The sequence below is a fragment of the Oncorhynchus clarkii genome, chromosome 5 (genome assembly GCF_045791955.1).
Source record: "Oncorhynchus clarkii lewisi isolate Uvic-CL-2024 chromosome 5, UVic_Ocla_1.0, whole genome shotgun sequence".
NCBI classification, from domain to species: Eukaryota; Metazoa; Chordata; class Actinopteri; order Salmoniformes; family Salmonidae; genus Oncorhynchus; species Oncorhynchus clarkii.
Window position 1 is genome coordinate 49,845,345 of NC_092151.1, and position 19,799 is coordinate 49,865,143.

Genomic DNA, 19,799 nt, shown 5'->3' on the forward strand with positions numbered 1-19,799 from the left:
ACACAGTGTGCAGGTGACTCAGGCATCCAGGTGGGAGTTAAATGAGGACACCTCACCCTCCCCCAGCCCTCTAACACGAGGCGCCGTTTGACCTCAGGGCTCTTACCTCTATCCCTCTTTCATCTCACGGCAGTCATCCCTCCTTCCTCTGGTTCTGCTCCGGGGTTTATTCCATTCCTTCACACGCGTCGGGCTGCTTCTCTTCCTCTCCGTTTTCCTCTCTTATCGCAGCTCTCTGATAACCTCTGAAATGTAAAAGGACAGAGGCAAAACGATAAAGAAACTGTTCCAGTATATGGAGTCGTCTTCACAAGGAAAAGCGGAGGGCAGGGAACATTCCATTAAAAACTAAATTAGTCGAGAGAGAGAGAGAGAGAGAGAGCCAGGTTGCTGGCTCCACTCATAACATCAGCGATTTGGTTATCTTTCAAAATGTAGATATACAGTAATAGGAAGTCCTGTAAAAGAATACCACGGTGGATGAGAGTATATTTTCAATGGCACCTATTTCTACTCCAGAGGCAAGGTGGTGTCTAAAAGCCCAAAAGGCATAGTTTTCAAAAGTGAACAAAGCCAGAATACTTAACTGAGCTTGGGCCAAACGGCAACGCATACCTCAGGATAACTTGTGTGAAGAGAGGGGGGGGTTCAGCTAGAGAGGAATCCACGGCTGTTATAATTGTACTCAAGAAATCACTAACAGCTGTGCTCCCATTCAGCCAGCTAGATCCCCTCCCCAGCCTTTTTTCAAACGTACAGCTGCACAGATAAAGGGAAGAGGGCTAAGCAAATACTGCACAACGAAGAGTAAACAGAGCGGACCTTCCACTCCTCGCGCCTCACTTCGGGAGACACGGGCAAGAGAGCCCTACTGTTTTGTGTGTGTGAGAGAAACGCTCACTGCTTGTAGTCTTTATCTCTCTCAATAGTCCCCTTCTCCATATTTTAATATCTATTCTACCCCCCCACTACCCTCCCTCTCCCACCCCACCAGTCCAGCCAACCCTCCCCAAAAACCCCAGTGAGACAGTGACAGTGCCTCTTTGTTCGACCCACCTCTCCTCTTGCCCTCGGTCTGTGTTCACGTCAGTTGCAAGGGGAGACATGCCTCGACAGGCACAGGGAGGGGGAACCAGGGAGGCAGAAGAGGGGCGAGGAGGGGTCTCACAATTTTTCAGTCTCTCTCTCCCCCATTCCTCCACTTATCTTGAGAGAGGGGGGCAGCGGTAGGGCGTCCGACCTCGATGAACTAACCACTGAGGATCACGAGCCACCCAAACCCCATAGATGGGCCCTATTTCTTCAAAATACTTTATAGAAGAACATAAAGAAACTCCAACTAAACAATGAGGAGAGAGCGGGAGAACAATAAACAGCAACTCCACAAGTAGACTTGCAAGTAGACAAGTAGACTTACTTAGGCTCTGTGGCTAAAAAAGAAAAACAACAAAAGTTTCTAGTTTAGGCGTTTACCTTAAAATGTTTTATTTTCACAGAAATAATGTGGCGTGATATTCCGTGCCGTCTTGTAATTTCTCCTTTACGCAAAGAAAATAGTCTGCCCATTGAGGTCTGTCGACAATTTTAGACTGTTCATTTTCTTAGCAACTCTTAAAAGGGTTAGGAAACCGATTCCTAGATAGTATAAATAAAGAAATAGAATTACTGGAACAGTCATTCCCATTCAAGTTGACATTCTGTAATACAATGTCTATGCCGTATGGTGCCTGCATAGCTAAATAGTGTTGCCACCATAGAAATAGAATTTCTAGAACGGATATTTCTATTCAAGTCAAGGTTTTGTTATTCTATTTCTATGCTATATATTGCCTGCAGTACTGTATGTGTCTGGTGGCAATAAGGGAGACGGGACAGCGAAGCACAACTTGTTTTTCCCCACCTCACATTAAAGAGCCGCCTAGCCTCCCAGACAGCCGCCAACCAAGCAATCGGATCATTAACCTCAGCTAATCTACAAACATTATGTTTAGAAAAACGCTTTCACAGGCTTAAGCCCTGTGTAACAGCCAAAGCACCTTTCTAATTCACTTGGAGGATATGAACGTGCGAGACTGACTGTGTGTGTGTGAGATGGAGTGTACACATGCGAGTGTGCGCACACGCATTTGTATACCCCTTGTCTTTTTCCACATTTTGTTGTGTTAAAACCTGAATTTGAAATGGATAACATTTAGATGTGTCACTAGCCTACACACAATACACCATAATGTCAAAGTCGAATTATGTTTTTTGAATTTTTTATAAATTAATAAAAAAATAAAAGCTGTAATGTCTTGAGTCAATAAGTATTCAATCCCTTTGTTATGGCAAGCCTAAATAAGATCAGGAGTAAAAAATAAGTTGCATGGATAAGTTGCATGTGCTCACTCTGTGTGCAATAACAGTGTTTAATATAATTTTGTGTTGTTCCCCACACATACAGATAATTGTAAGGTTCCTCAGTTGAGCTTTGAATTTCAAACACAGATTCAACCACAAAGACCAGGGAGGTTTTCCAACGCTTCGCAAAGTGCACCTAGATGGGAAAAACATTTGTTTATCAGACATTGAATATCCCTTTGAGCATGGTGAATTTATTAATTACACTTTGGATGGTGTATCAATACACCGAGTCACTACAAAGATACCGAGGTCCTTCCTAACTCAGTTGCCGGAGAGGAAGGAAACCGCTCAGGGATTTCACAATGAGGCCAACTTTAAAACAGTTAGAGTTGAATGGATATACAGTAATAAGAGAAACATAGTAATAACTACAACATTGTAGTTAATCCACAATACGAACCTAATTGACAGAGTGAAAATAATGGAGCCTATACAGAATAAAAATATTTCAAAACATCCATCCTGTTTGCAAAAAGGCACGGAAGTAATACTGCAAAGAATTGTGTCAAGGCAACACACTTTTTGAACTAAACAGAAAGTGTTATGTTTGGGGCAAATCCAATACAACACATTACTGAATACTAGTGATGCACCGATATGACATTTTTGGCCGATACCGATATCCAATATTTTCCTTGCCAAATAAAATGATACCGATAACCAATATTAAACATTTTAGCGGCCTATTAATCATTCTAGTACAGCTAAATAGTTAACACACACACGGACGCAGCGGTCTAAGGCACTGCATCTCAGTGCAAGAGGCGTCACTACAGTCGTGATTGGGAGTCCCATAGGGCGGCGCACAATTGGCCCAGCGTTGTCCGGGATTGGCCGGAGTAAGCAGTCATTGTAAATAAGATTTTGTTCATAACTGACTTGCCTAGTTAAATAAAGGTTACACACACACACACACACACTGACCAAAAAGTTACTTCGTTTGGCATTTACGCATGTCCCCGTTACCATTAAAACATAATCAAAACCTATTACTTTCACTTACTTGCTGTGCTGTTTCGTTGTTCAGTCATTTCATTCTAGACTAGGATTTCTATGGAACGCCATTTAGGTCTTTGCGTGTCAAATAAGCTTGTTGACCAATCAGGATCTTAATATGACTGCACGTCACATAATAATTTAACGCAATCATATTTTTTTTTTAATGTAGTTATTACACTATCACTCGTATTTCATATGTCAGAACGATTCATCGATTACGTATGCTATGATGCTGGTAAAGTTGTTTCACGCACCTACAGTGCTGGTCATAAATAAAGCTAGCCAGCTCATGCATGCAAACAATGGTCTTCCCTAAAAACATAGCAAAAAGACAATCTGTTCCAGTAGCTATAGTTGGCTAGCTAACTACAGTGCCTTGCGAAAGTATTCGGCCCCCTTGAACTTTGCGACCTGTTGCCACATTTCAGGCTTCAAAACATAAAGATATAAAACTGTATTTTTTTGTGAAGAATCAACAACAAGTGGGACACAATCGTGAAGTGGAACGACATTTATTGGATATTTCAAACTTTTTTAACAAATCAAAAACTGAAAAATTGGGCGTGCAAAATTATTCAGCCCCCTTAAGTTAATACTTTGTAGCGCCACCTTTTGCTGCGATTACAGCTGTAAGTCGCTTGGGGTATGTCTCTATCAGTTTTGCACATCGAGAGACTGAAATTTTTTCCCATTCCTCCTTGCAAAACAGCTCGAGCTCAGTGAGGTTGGATGGAGAGCATTTGTGAACAGCAGTTTTCAGTTCTTTCCACATATTCTCGATTGGATTCAGGTCTGGACTTTGACTTGGCCATTCTAACACCTGGATATGTTTATTTTTGAACCATTCCATTGTAGATTTTGCTTTATGTTTTGGATTATTGTCTTGTTGGAAGACAAATCTCAGAAAATCAGTCTACTTAGTGACATCTAGAGAACATTAGCGTCTTAGCTCCTATTGCGGGACTCTGAAAACAACTGCTCATCAGCCATAAAAATTACATAACAAGTTGGAAATCACAAAGTCAACAATGAGTGGTTTGGAAGGAAGTGAGAACAGCACGAACAAGGTGAGTCCAAAAATGTACTGTATGCTGCTGCAATATGCCAGGGAGATATGTATACTGCAGCTAAGAAAGTAATACTAAGTGTATGTTGTGAAGTAAGCTGATAGCAACCCATGTGCCTCACACAAATAATTTGGTCCCTTTGGCCTATAGCCTGTTTTAGAGAAATGTAATCATCACATATTGTAAGAGCTTTCATTGTCTGCTTATATGGCCTCATTATTTATCCTACGATTCTGACTTGGTGTACAGGGAGAATTCTGTAAGAACGGCTCATGTTCTGAATTTCAAAAGTGCAGAACAAATCATTATATTGACAACGTCTGTCCTAGCTCGCTCATTAATGTCTTACTCGAAATTACGTATTGCCCCTTACCTGCTCATCTTTCCCTTATGCCTTAGTTCGTACATCTCAGTAGAAACCACAGTTGTTTAAACAAGTTAGACATATCAGCTATGTTTTTTTTAAAAAGGCAGTAAATGAGGCTGAATTAACTGTTTCGCTGCCAGACATGGCTCCGCTGATAGCCAGGTGTGGCAGTGGTAAGGTGTTGAGACTGCTGTTGGAGCAGCTTTATGTGGACCCTAACAGTTTGTGGGCACTGTTTGTCACCATTATAGTGCAAGTTTTACATGCTAAAATCGCCACTGGGGCAGGGAAGGGGTAGAGAGCAAATTGAGACTGCTCAGTTGATAACACGTTACTCTTTATAGGCTCACACCACATCTCTGACAGAGACTACTGATCAGGACCCGAGCCAATGTGTACACAGGGGATTCGGAGGCGTCCCCCATAAACGCCTGAGATTCCTCAAACTGTCAATCTCAGAACAGGGAGTCATTAAGTGAAGGGGGAGGAGTATTGGGTTCTCCTGACTCAACTGCCACGTTGTTCTGAGAACAAAGAAGCATCCGGAAGTGATTCATCAAAACAATTACTCATCTGACTGTCATATTTGCTCATCTGTGTATGCAGAAGGTAATCCCCTTAGGGAGCTTGGCGTAACCAAGCATTATATTGTGAAATGTGAACTTGAAAACATTACTCGTGTTTATCTTTAAAATGACTTAAACTATCTGAAAACTTGAGTAATATCTATTTTAGGCACAAGTTATTTATAACATTATACTTTTTCATGTAGAAATAGTTTTATTAGCATTTGGTTGAGATGTGCAGTACCATTCATTCCAGTAGGTAGACTACAGTGTGTTGTTTAAAAAAATTGCTGTCTCATAATGCCGGTCTCATAATTTCATTTCCAGTTAATTTTTTTAAAGGATTTTCTCAGCAGCAGGAACAGTGTGCTCCCTTATCTTCTACAACTGATCTCACTACCACAGCTTGAATTTGATTTTATTGTAATTTCAAACAGAATATATGTAATTTCCTGGTATTCCAACTTCCACATGAATCAATGCAACAGCACAGAGGCCAATTCTTCAGTAGTCACCTTTTAGAACTCTTATACATCCAAGTTGGGGACTGCTCATTTCTATGTGCATGTTTAAAACGTTTATAATTTAGTTGGTAACATTGATCAATGCGTTTAATGTTATTTTTGTTCGTAATGTCATGCAATGGAATGTATCTTTCTTTTAAACTTGAGGGTCCCTATTCTTCTACTAAACATGACTTAACATGACTGTATGTCCAGTGAATGAGCCAATCATCACCATCATATTTACAATCGATGTTGCCAGTAAATGTTCAGAGGTGAGAATAAACAACCCAACAGACTTTCTATAGTGTTTGCAACACCAGAGCTCTATACCGCGTACTGGGTTTGAGGATTTAGTTAGGTAACTTTGGCCAACTTAACTCGAAAGTGGCTCACCTTTTGAGCCAGGTACATTTTTATGGAAATGAATCCTTCAGAACTAACCTGCTCCCACGCAGGCTAATGCAACGTTAACACCATTTATCCTGAATGAAGTGTCTGAGCCGCCGAGTTGAGGACCAATGAATGAAATCAGATTCCCTCCCTCCTGCAAAGATTGCATCATCATCCCCTTAATTTGAGGAAGAGGACTGATTAAATATTTTATTCATTAATGTTTATATATATATATATAAAATGCTAAAATACCGATCACATTACACATTTAGCAATAACAGATTGCATTTGAAACTTGCTTATTAAACTTGCTTATTAAGTCATGTACAGTAAAACTTGCATGACTTAATACAATTATTTTATCTATAGAAGTGGGGAAAAAATGTGTTTGTGCATTGATAAGCACACCAAAGATGGCATATTAACGAAATGTAATAAAATAAAGACGGCACATCAACAAGCCTATTTCACACCATAGCCTGCTGAATTTCCCATTTTATTTTCTTTCATTTTGATTTCGGCACAAATGAAAATGTGGCACTGACTCGCCCATTGATTGATGTTTTAACATTGTCTCAATGAAGAGTTTGGTGTTCGACTAGCCACAAGTGACATGCACGCGCAGTTACAAGCCTGCTAGAGTTAGTGGCAGGCAGACCAGCAATATCCACTGTCATAGTACGGATGAAGCCTGAGCTGGAATGTGAAGTTAACTGAAGCTGGCTAGCTTTAGAAAATCCTGAAAAGATCTAGCTTCAAATTGTAGTATACCCCTCAAATCTAAAAAGTTAATAGATATGTAAATTCCCTAGCCCGAGATGCCCTGATTGCATGGGCACATTGTGCTGACATGCTACAAACCAATAAGGCCTAGACAAAGACAAAGGAGGCGGCATGGGTTTCCGGGGGGGCAGATGACAAACGCAGCTTAAACGCGTCCAGATGTAATCTCCGAGAACAAATGTATTTGGAAGGGGACTTATTCAGAACGCATTAGAGAGGTGACAGGGACAAGCGCCGAGGGAGTCCCCCCCACACGCCCCGTTCCCCCCTCTCAACACTCCCAATCAGCCCACACAACCCTTCAGAGATCCCTCCCTCCCTAGCCAACACGACACATCCAGGGGCATTTAAGAGGGGGCCACTAACCAAATGAACAGCCTCCTGGGAGCTGTAGTTTAATTGTCCGTCCTCTACTCTAAATTGAACAAGCAGCCGTACTCACACAAGAGGCCGTAATAGACGGGCACGTTACGTTATACTGCGTCGCCAAGTACCATAAAGCAGCGTGGAATGGCCGAAACGGCTGCATCATCCCATTATACGATTTGCAATTAAGAGAGTTAGCCAACTAAGGCGAGATGCCGAGACAAACGTTTCTAATCACGAGTCTGGCGAAGTCCCACTGAGAATCCCGACTTCATTACACGTAATGGCTCTTCTCAATGCTTGATAGAAGACGCAACTGTTTTATTACATTGCAACTGTATCACGTGCAAACAGTGAGGGTTTGAGGAAGGGAGGCGTGACGTGAAAAGTATTAGATTTCAGGTGATAAAATGATGTCTAGGCGGTACACTGTGGAATGTCTTCCCCCATGGGTGTGTTGTAGAATGTATTACCCATTTTGGGCTGTAAATCAGCGGGTCACCTGGACACCTCTTTTTTGAATTTTCTCATGTCTTCACCAATCCATACTTTTCCCAACTTCTTCTTCTCCTCTCCACCTTTCCTTTCTTCTGTAGTGTGGCAGTGTTTTCCTTAACAAACTCTGCTATCTCTCTTTTGACAAGGCGTGAAAAGTTGAACATCGGCCTCGTGCCGGTATCGCCCAGCACTACAGGAAATGTGACACAATGTGACAAAAAAAAAAATCGCTGCAGGTGGTCAAGTCATCTGTCAATGACTGTGTCTGAGAGTCCAAACGAAGAACAAATCCATGATTTATTTTCTGTCTTTTAAGGTTGAATTTGAACAACACTCAACTACAGTAACAGCCACACAACTTTAATCTTTGCCACTTAAGGTGATACACGCTGCATTTGGAGAAAAGTAACTTTAGCAGTAGGGGTTATAGACCGGAGACGTCTGTAGAAATTAGAATTGTTTGAAAAGAGAGGAAGTCGAGTGGCCATGATCAGCATTTACCTGGAAAGCGTTCAGTTAAGAATTAACCAGCATTTAAATCATGTACCTCGGTAGCTGTTGTGCTTTGATAGAGCCTCCCAACAGGACAAATACCACTTTCATATAAAATTGTGCAAATCATTTTCTTTCATCTCAGATCGTGGTGGCATTGTTGCATTTTCTTACTTAATCTGAGACAAACACTCACGCCAACTGAAACGTTGTCAAGTTCAAAACAGGGTGATTATTTTTAGCACGTAAAAGAGGAGAGCGAGGGAACAGGGCCCTCATTTCCCCAGAGGACACAGGGAAAGGGAGGGTGGGATATCGAACCACATGCATCCTCTCGATGCACACAGTGGGGCTTTTTTCTGTCCTCACAGCACAGGGAGCTAATCTGAGACAAACACTCTCGCCAACTGAAACGTTGTCAGTTCAAAACAGGGTGATTCTTTTTAGCACGTAAAAGAGGAGAGCGAGGGAACAAGGCCCTCATTTCCCCAGTGGACACAGGGAAAGGGAGGGTGGGATATCGAACCCCATGCATCCTCTCGATGCACACAGTGGGGCTTTTTTCTGTAGGCCTATCACCATTGATTACCCCACCTTCACCCCCCGATCCTTCCATCTACCCCTCCATCCATCCGCCTGTTCCAAGACTCTTTCAGGTCTGCCACGTCTAAAACAGAGGACAGTGGGGCCCCCGACCCCAACACGTTTTGGGTTGCCCATCTCGCAGATCCAATCTTCTAATACTGCTGGTTGGAAGGATATCCGTCTGATAGTGCTGCCCGAGGCCACGGAGGACCTTTCTGCAAGGCCCCGGCTGCGTTATCTGATTCCAGCAGACGGGGAACAATACTGGCCATGCCAATAACCCACCATCTTTGATTCTTAAAGCACATCCCTCTGCTCTGCGCTCCCTTTATTGATCACCGGCAGGCATCACTTTGTCTATCCTCGCACTAGGAACACTGGGAATTATCTATTTGTAACATGAGCTCCAAGATGAGGGGCGACACATAAGTGGACTGGACACTAATTTTTTTTCTCTCTTTGTGGTGAATTTCTTTGATGCATTAATTCTGTTGAGTTTCAGATAGCCCAAGGGTAAGTAGACCCCTCCTTTTGGAAAGGTCTTGGCGTAATCCACACTTAAGTGGTGCCTTCACAAAGAACAATGGCACATGCCATTGACTGGCAATTTAAATCCCAGCAACGGTGGGTTTGATGGTTCAAAATGACCTATGGTAGATCTACACCTCTGCATATTTCTGTGACCGCTAGCGAACGACAACTGCAAGACGGTTGATTTCAAAAGTTTATATATCGAAACATTTCACCTTAACGAAGCCAAAAGTCTGATTGATCTACATGATCAACTCCTTCCATGTCAACTCCAGAAATTCTATGAAATAGTGCAGAGGATCTGTCTAGCTGCTCCATCCAGATGTATGTAAATTGAATCATTAACCTTACAGCACAACCACTTGGCGGTGCACTGTAGATGGTTCAGTCCATCAGGGCTTTAGTGTTCTATGGTAAAGCACATTAATAGCATCAGGATGCCTTCACTATGGCCCAGGGCTGATTTGCTCTGGCGTTATCAAACAGTATAATAATTATACATGACAAGCCTTTGATTTTATGCTCGTGATTATTACACCATGTCATACCATCTGAGTTTTGCTTCCCCCTCTCTGCTTTGAATCTTTACCCTGAGACAAAACAATGGCACAAAGGGGAGAAGAGCAATGTGAAAAGGATCCGTGTTCTCACACAGCATTTCCCCCAGGTTCTCCAGTGTGTGTGAAGAATAAATGGTGTGTGTGAGCTCCGGCGGAGAGGGCTTGCACCTGGAGCAGGGAGGAGCATGCAAGAGGTCAGGGGGCTAGAAAGGACTTGCTCACTCTCCTGAGAAGGCCAGAAAACCCCTGCGGCGGCATTGCACAACATGGGCATTTTTTTCTCTCTTGATCCCCCTCTCCTCCTTCTTCTTTTCTCCTTTGGAGAAGCGCAGTAATCCATAACACACTCAACAACCGGCAGCTCAATTATCCTCCCCTTTGCCCATTTTCTCCCCTAGGATGGAAATTCTAAAACAATTAACCTCTTCATGGCCACAGAGTTTTCCCAGGAAATAACACATTGGTAACTGAATGAATCCTACATTTACATTCCTGACCGTGACTTCAGTCCACATACATCTTGCTACAAAAATCCTAAACTGTTGCTCTGTGATTGTCCAATGACATTAGCGGCATGTGTTTTATATTATCTTGCAATTAAGATAATTTATTTCAGTACAGATTTATGAACTATTGATAGACTTAAAAAACATTTAATATAATTCCCAAATAACTATAGGAAAAAATATGAATGTAAGATTTTACGACTTACCCCTAATGCAATTTTGTGTTAAGACGAATGCTAAATGAATAAATGAGGCAAAAAAATCCAGTGCAACATACATTTGTATAAGAAACAAAAAATCACTACTCATTGCCATTTTGCTAAATTCAACCGAGGTAATTCAAATAAACTGAACATCTAATATAGCAAGTCAATGTTTTTTCCTCAACAGTGAGCGCAAACAGAACGATAGCTCAATGGCTTACCTACCACACATGGTACATTGCCTACTGGTTGCACCAAAACTATCTAGTCTGTGAGTATAATATGACTATAAGCCCCCCTCTTAAGCCTTCAATAAACGCTTTTCTCTCTCCTTCGTTCTAGAGGGCCTCCTATTCATCTCCAGGTAGAATGCTTCAAAGTGCAGGAGGGAAAACCAGCTTGTGGCTTCCATTCAGTATTTTATGGCCCCCTTCAAAGGATCATTACATCTCAAATGGCACCCTATTCCCTATATAGTGCACTGCTTTTGACCAGGGCCCATAGGAATCTGGTCAAAAGAAGTGCACTATATGGGGGCTAGGATGTCATTTGGGAAGCATTCAAGGAGAGATCTAGGTGTGTCCTTAAATGTCTTGATACTCAAAGTAGGCTCTGAAAAAACTAACAAGTGGTTTTCATCTAGAGCTGCCTTCACATTTTACATGCATCAGACATGTTCATTACTTTGACAATTTGATGAACACATATCAACATAATTCACATATAAATTATACATACTCTTATATATCAGCTGAATGTTTGAATATGGAACTTGGTTGTATTATGAATAAATCATATAAAGTGTCTATTTGATCAATGTAAGGGGCTTCCGAGTGGCGCAGCAGTCTAAGGCACTGCATCTCAGTCCTCGAGGTGTCACTACAGACCCTGGTTTGACTCCAGGCTGTATCACAACCGACTGTGATTGAGAGTCCCATAGGACGGCGTACAATTGGCCCAGTGTCGTCCGTGTAAGTGTTTGGCCGGCGTAGGCTGTCATTGTAAATAAGAATTTGTTCTTAACTGCCTTGCCTAGTTAACTAAAAAAATCAAAAGATTGGTCCTTATAAAATGAGGTATGTGAGGTACAATCTGCAAACAGCTCAATAAAGGCATTCTGAGGCAACCCAAGAAGAAAGACTTGACCATGAGGGAAAAAAATATTTTATATTATAGATGAAGGCTTGTTATTATCAGATTAAACCAGGATGAATTGAATTTGTAAGAAAATTCTGTATTTGAGGCTAGCTCCACAAAAGATGCTTTCACCCAAAGACAATCTTTATTATTGAAGTGTTTTCATTAAATCACTAGTCCTAATGAGACCTAGGTAAGTCAGCTTTTTGTTCATGTCTCGCATTAGAAACCTGCATGCTCTAGCTTTCAGCCCAAGGTGATAGACATTCACTATAGCAATATGTGGCGAAACGGGTAGAAAATCTTCAAAGGCCTGAACATTACCACCAATGTAGTGCTGAAACAGGGGCAGGTCCAATTAAAACAACATGATCAATTCATTGAGGCAAACGCATGAGGCGGAAAGGTAAATAATGGCAGACTTTTGTGCTGTAGAATGAATAAAAGCGAATGTACAGGCTAATAATCCAAGTCAACAAAAAACTTCTGGCTTTCAAAATGAGCCATACTGTGTGTGAATAAGCCCTCGCTCTGTTTGGACGAAAAACACTAGGTGCTATTTAAAAAAAATTCAGAGCCTTGCTAAAATAGCATGGCAGAAAACACACACACACTCGACAGGAACAGTGTTGTCTTTCATGTTTCCTTCCTCCTGTGTGTGTGTGTGTGTGTGTGTGTGTGTGTGTGTGTGTGTGTGTGTGTGTGTGTGTGTGTGTGTGTGTGTGCCAGACTCCATATCTATACATAGCGGCAGTGGAACTGGCCCCATGCAAACATAGCATGCTGACTCCTTGATTGTGGAGGGAGGAGGGAGAGGCAGGCAGGTAGAAGCAGGGGGGAGAATAAAATAAAACAACTGGCTATGCTCCAAACTGACTGGAACTCTGTTGATCATTATGTCTAGCCTTCAGGTGTCTAGGGCGGCAGCCAGCCCAGTTGGGGGAGGTTTAGATAACAGAGGAGCCAGACAAAGAAAAAAAGAGCATACCACCAGAATCAAACAGGGAGGGAAAAAAATGGGGGTAATAATTCATTTTATTTTTTTACTTTCTGTGTTGGGTTGTTTTTTGTTTTTGCTCCCACCCCACTTTCTTCTTTTTTTAAGAGAATGGGACAAAAAGATTTTATAGGTCCTAATTAAAACCATGTGAAGCCTTTCAAAACGTCAATCAGCCGGGCAAGTTATTTTCTAATTGCTCTTAAAATCAAGAATAACAGCCCTTTTAATGTGACGCAAAATATTATTGTGGTAATCAATATAGGGTGAAAAGAATGACATGACCTCATACAGTGTCTGTCAAATTAATTGGAATGTGATCCCTCTCAAGCAAAGGCATGTTTGGGAGTGAGAGACTTTCTTGTAGGCTAGTCTATTGCTGACTTCAGTCTTATTTTCTTATAATTGAGACACGTGACATATTAGTCTACTGTGTCAGAACATTTTGCATGGAAATGAAATAAATGAGATGGGAGGATGGATGATCCAACCCCCCATCCATGTTGCAGAGCTTTGCACCTCAAGTGCTCCAGCCCTCTTGTTGGGTTATAACTGCCTTCACTCAGCCGTGTCTGCACACACTTAGGGTCAGCGACTTTGCAGTGCCTTTATTTAGGCTGTATGTCATGCCCTGCACATCACATAGGCTATATTCAATCAAAAACAGAATACTGGCTACTTTTTACCAACAGTTGATAACAAATCCAAGGGGAGGTAGACCTACGCCTATATGCGTGAAACTCACAAGTACAAGCCTCAATAATAACATTTGATAAAGGCATTTTAACTCACAGCGTGCAAATACAGGACGTGTGAGGCAAGGTGTGGAGAAAAAAAAGAGCCACCATTGATAAATGCGCATCTGATTAAAAAAATCCATCTGAATTAAGTAACAACAATATTTACGGTTAATTTTAGGATTTTAAGATGATGCACCTACCGTTCACGGATTTCCGCGGTCAACAGTCAGCGAAAGTCCGTTCGAAAATACATGAGAACACATGTGGCCAGGAACCTGAAAAACTTCATTTCACAAATGGTCTTCATTTCTAATAATTTGTTGGCTGTTGTTGACGTCCTAACTCGCCGGTTTCAGATCTGCAGTGATGCCACAATCCCGCGATTGTACACCGTGTGGAAAGGCATGAGAGAAAGCCAACATGTGATCTACGAGGACTCGCGCCATTGGCTAGGCAAGCATAAATTGATTAGGCTGGTCTTTGTTCCATTGGACTAGCACGAGAACTGAGAGGCCCCTCCTGCGCGAAGTTGGTCTGTGTGCAAGAATGTGTGTGCATTGTGCAGTGTGTATCTGCTATCTGGTATCCTTGGGACATACATACCCCCATTGACATTTAAATGGTTTAAAGGTAAGAGTTATGTTTAGTGTAAGGGTAGGAGTTAAGGTAAGGGTTTAGGGTAGAGACGTCCCAAGGATTCCCGAATAGCACTTAATGTGTGCAGTGTTCACAATTTCCAGCAGAGGAAAGTAAAACATTGCTGAAATAATGGAATGACAAATAGTAGTCTAATATTATGCTACTATTAATTTTGAGAAACAAGTAATCTCAGAGAAAGACAAAAGCACGATAGATGAAATAGGGCAACACAAATGTACACAGCAAATTGGCCAGTGTTACCTAGTAGAGATTTTTCAGTATAACAATTCTAGTGTTGATTCAGGAGTTAAATTAACTATGTAAATGCACTTACAGAAAGGCCACGATAAGCTGCAAAGGTCTCATAGACTTCAGTGGAAGTAGGGTGGCAGGCAGCAAAATGCAAACAGTTTTGCAAGCCCCGCAGTTTTGGGTGTTCGCTCCTGTGAGCAGCTTCAGCACTCATGAATATAAGCTCCTAGTCCACTCAGCCTCTTTTCAAACTTCATGGTAGTTAGCCATGAGAGAAAAAGTACTTTTCAGAATGACTGTTCAGGACCTTTAACTCTAGCTAGATTCCAATAGCAATTACACATCACTTTGCAAGCCAGCATAATGTGACTAGCAGGCCTAATGTGGCCCGTAGTAAACCATGAGTTTTAGGCCACTGTATTAGGGTAAAACTAGGCCATCAGAGTAAGGCCTTGTGATATACACTACAGTTCAAAAGTTTGGGGTCACTTCGAAATGTCCTTGTTTTTGAAAGAAAAGCAACATTTTTGTCCATTAAAATAACATCAAATTGATCAGAAATACAGTGCAGACATTGTTAATGTTGTAAATGACTATTGTAGCTGGAAAGAGCAGATTTTTTATGGAGTATCTACATAGGCCCATTATCAACAACCATCACTCCTGTGTTCCAATGGCACGTTGTGTTAGCTAATCCAAGTTTATCATTTTAAACGGCTAATAAATGATCAATTAGTCTTGTAGATATTCCATAAAAACATCTGCCGTTTCCAGCTACAATAGTTTACAACATTAACAGTGTCTACTCTGTATTTCTGATCAATGTGATGTAATTGTATTGGACCAAAATGTGCTTTCTTTCACAAAAACAAGGACATTTCTAAGTCACCACAAACTTTGGAGCTGTAGTGTTTGTATTGTTATGGAGTTTCATTTCAATGATCACATTTGTCTATATTTTTTTAGTGCTTTTTTTTAAAAATAATTTTTATTTTCATTTCACATTTAAATACAATTACAAATTCAGTGCATTACGTTGTACATAACATGGATTTTATATACTCACTTTAGGACCACCACAGACCTTTTTCAAGGAAATACTGTATTTCAATAATCATGTCTCTGTCACTAATAATTATTGTCATGCGTGGTAACGCTACAATTCACTTGAAAAGGCAAGGCACACTGGGAAATTATACATTTTTAGGTAGTTCTGAAGTCCTTGTAAATGCTTACGTAAGAGCATCTGACAATAAATAGTTGTAAATAATTGTGTAATGCCCGTAAGCAACCTTGTCAAAAGATACAGACCTCTTGGCATAAGGGTTAAAAAATTAAAGAACACCGTTCGGGTCTTTATTTGTCAAAAAAAAGATACACAATTAACACTATTTGACGCATCAAATAAGCTTGTTGACCAATCAGGACCTGAATATGACTGTACGTCACATAATAATTTAACACGTTCATAATTTTTTTACGTGGTGATAACACATTTATTACACTCTCGTGTGTTATATGTCACAGCGATTCACCATCTGTATGCTATGAGTCATAGATTTTGTCACTGATTATCCTCATTTGCATAAAGGCCGTTTGGACTCCGCCCAATTCTCAGGTACTGATGAAAAACGATATCTCAACTTTCTGTTCTTCTGAGGTCAAGTTAGCTAACTGTTCTTCTGAGGTAAAATTATCTAGCTAGTTAACAATGGCTGCACAATTTCTCAAAAATTGTAAATCTATCAGCTCTGGTTGTACCAGTCTGCTGCTCACGGACAGAAGAGATGGACTTCAACCATCAATAGCCAGGTAACGTTAACTTCATGTTAGCTAGGTAGCTAACGTAGGTGTTGAGAGTGAGTGGTGTAACACCTGCAAAAAAAAAGTAGCTACATTATATAACGCTAACGTTACCTATCAACGCGTCAAATAGTCAAATAGCAATATGCAAACTAAATGCAGATATTGGCCAATCACAAATAGGCAATTTTTTGGGCCTTTCTCTAACACCGCCTGGTATAGAGGTCCTGAAAGGCATGAAGCTTGGCCCTTGTGACGTACTGGGACGTGCACACTACCCTCTGTCGTGCCTTGCGGTCAGAGGCAGAGCAGTTGCCATACCAGGCGGTGATGCAACCAGTGCTCTCGATGGTGCATCTGTAGATATGTTTGAGGATCTGAAGACACATGCCAAGTCTGAGGACCCATGCCAAATCTCTACGGAGGGGGAATAGGCGTTGTTGTGCCCTCTTCATGACTGTCTTGGTGTGTTTTGACCATGATAGTTTGTTAATGATGTGGACACCAAGGAACTTGAAGCTCTCAACCTGCTCCACTAACGCCCTGGGGATGAGAATGGGGGCGTGCTCAGTCCGCCTTTTTCAGTAGTCCACAATCATCTCCTTTGTCTTGATCACGTTGAGGGAGCAGTTGTTATCCTGGCATCACACTGCCAGGTCTCTGACCTCCTCCCTATAGGCTGTCTCATCGTTGTTGGTGATCAGGCCTACCACTGTTGTGTTGTCAGCCAACTTAATGATGGTACTGGAGTCGTGCTTGGCCATGCAGTCATGGGTGAACAGGGAGTACAAGAGGGCACTGAGCTCGCACCCCGTTGAGGATCAGCATGGCAGATGTGTTGTTACCTATACCTCAGGCTGGCCTGTCAGGAAGTCCAGGATCCAGTTGCAGAGGAAGGTGTTCAGGCCCAGGGTCCTTAGCTTAGTGATGAGCTTTGAGGGCACTATGGTGTTGACCGCTGAGTTGTAGTCAATGAATAGCATTCTCATGTCGTTGTTCCTTTTGTCCAGGTAGGAAAGGGCTGTGTGGAGTGCAATAGAGATTGCATCATCTGTGGATCTGTTGGGGCTGTATGCAAATTGGAGTGGGTCTAGGGTTCCTGGGATAATGGTGCTGATGTGACCAGCCTTTCAAAGCACTTCCTGGCTAAAGACGTGAGTGCTACGGGCCGGTCGTCATTTTGTCAGGTTACCGTTGTTTGTCGCTCTGTACATTTTGTATTTTTTGTATATATTTCAATTTATTTCAATCTCTTTTTCCATTTTTAAATTAATTATACCTTCCGGCAACCCGCCTCACCCAATGTGATACGGATCGGCTATTTTTAGACCTTATAGCCAGAACCTCCATCAGAAGCTAGCCATCAGAAGCTAAACAGCTAATTAGCTACTAGCTATTTAGTCATTTTTAGCCACTGCTAGCGGCCTTTACCTTTTGCACAGACACCAGCCGCTTTTAGCCTAGATAATACTTGCCAGCCTGCCAGTATCGGACTGTTTCTCCACTACAACACCGGATTCCTGCCGTAAGCCCTGGATCATCACAGCTAGCCAGCTAGCTAGCTGCCACTGAGTGGCCCAGCCCCGACGCTAGCTTTGAGCCAGACCCACCTCCCGGCCTGGTCAGTGATCACTCGGCTACACAGCTGATGCCTCCCGGACTCTTCACTAACACGACTAGAATCCACTTCTCCACCGGATTCTTGCCGTAAGCTCTGGACCTTTGCATCGGATCATCGCTGCTGGCTAGCTGCTACCGAGTGGCTATTGTGGCTAACGCCCTTGTCCTGAAGCTAGCACCAGTTAGCTGCGAGTCAGGCTCATCTCCCGGCTAGCAAAACAAAATTACTCCAGCTACAATACCTATTTTGCCAACTGGCCTGGACCCTTTGTCGACATGGAGCCCTGCCATTCCATTACGACTCATCTGCATAACGTAATTCCATCCGTTATGCCCTCAACCGGCCTTTGCCGGACATCGGAGCTGACACTTCTACTAGCCCCACCCTGCTAACTTTTTATAATTTTTTTAACGCTGTGTCTCCCGCTTGCTAGCGTAGTAACGACTACCGAGCGGCTTCCCTGTTTCATCTATTGCTGTTCACTGGACCCTATGATTACTTGGCTACATAGCTGATGCCTGCTGGACTGTTCATTAATCACAGTACTGCATTTAGTTTATTTTTGTTTAACTGTCGGCCCAAGCCTCGAACTCAGGCCCTGTGTGTAGTTAACTCTCTGCCCATTCATCGCCATTATACCTGTTGTTGTTGTCTTAGCTGAATAGCTGTTGTTGTCTTACCTGTTGTTGTCTTAGCTAGCTCTCCCAATCAATACCTGTGATTGCTTTAGGCCTCGCTTAATGTCTATTTCTAATGTCAATATGCCTTGTATGCTGTTGTTTAGGATAGTTATCATTGTTTTAGTTTACTGCGGAGCCCCTAGTCCCACTCAACATGCCTCAGATACCTCTTTTGTCCAACCTCCCACACATGCGGTGACCTCACCCAGCATAACTAGTGCGTCCAAAGATGCAACCTCTCTTATTGTCACGCAATGCCTAGGTTTAGCTCCACTGTACCCACACCCTACCATACTCCTCCTATCTGTACATTTTGCTCTGAATCTATCCTACCAGGCCCAGAAATCTGCTCCTTTATTCTTTGTCCCCAACGCACTAGACGAACAGTTTTGATAGCCTTTAGCCGTACCCTCATCCTACTCCTGCTCTGTTTCTCGGGTGATCTGGAGGTTAACCCAGGCCCTGCGTGTCCCCAGGCGCTCTCATTTCTTGACTTCTGTAACCATAAAGGCCTTGGTTTCATGCAGGTTAACATCAGAAGCCTCCTCCCTAAGTTTGTTTTACTCACTGCTTTAGCACACTCCGCCAACCCTGATGTCCTTGCTGTGTCTGAATCCTGGCTTAGGAAGGCCACCAAAAATTCTGAGATTTCCATCCCAAACTACAACATGTTCCGTCAAGTAGAACTGTGAAGGGGGAGGAGTTGCAATCTACTGCAGAGAGAGCCTGCAAAGTTCTGTCATACTTTCTAGGTCTATGACAAACAGTTTGAGCTTCTAATTTTGAAAATGATTCTCTTCAGAAATAAGTCTCTCACTGTTTCCGCCTGTTATATACCCTCAGCTCCCAGCTGTGCCCTGGAAACCATATGTGAATTGATTGTCCCCCAACTTTTTGGAGTTAGAGCTACAGAATGCACATTTCTGTTTGAAAAAGCTAGTCTTTGCTTTCCTGACTGACTGCGTGTATTGGTTCCTGACTTCCATGAAAAGATCCATATCGCGGGGACCATTAGATGCTAGTGCAGTCCGCCACAGGATGTTTTTGTGCTGGTCGAGGGCAGTCAGGTCTGGAGTGTTCTTAGTTCCGGTTATAACTAGCATCA

At 42.3% G+C, this 19,799-nt stretch overlaps 1 long non-coding RNA gene across 1 annotated transcript in view; it reads right to left on the bottom strand.

Annotated features, from left to right (window-relative positions):
- The window catches only part of LOC139410068 (uncharacterized), a 34,308-nt gene extending 20,341 nt beyond the window's left edge, over positions 1-13,967 (bottom strand). The window contains exons 1-2 of the long non-coding RNA XR_011634447.1: positions 13,900-13,967; positions 107-245 (exon numbers count right to left, since the gene is read on the bottom strand). This is a non-coding gene — a long non-coding RNA (uncharacterized lncRNA). The remainder of the gene's footprint in view (positions 1-106; positions 246-13,899) is intronic.
- Between the last annotated feature and the right edge of the window lie 5,832 nt (positions 13,968-19,799).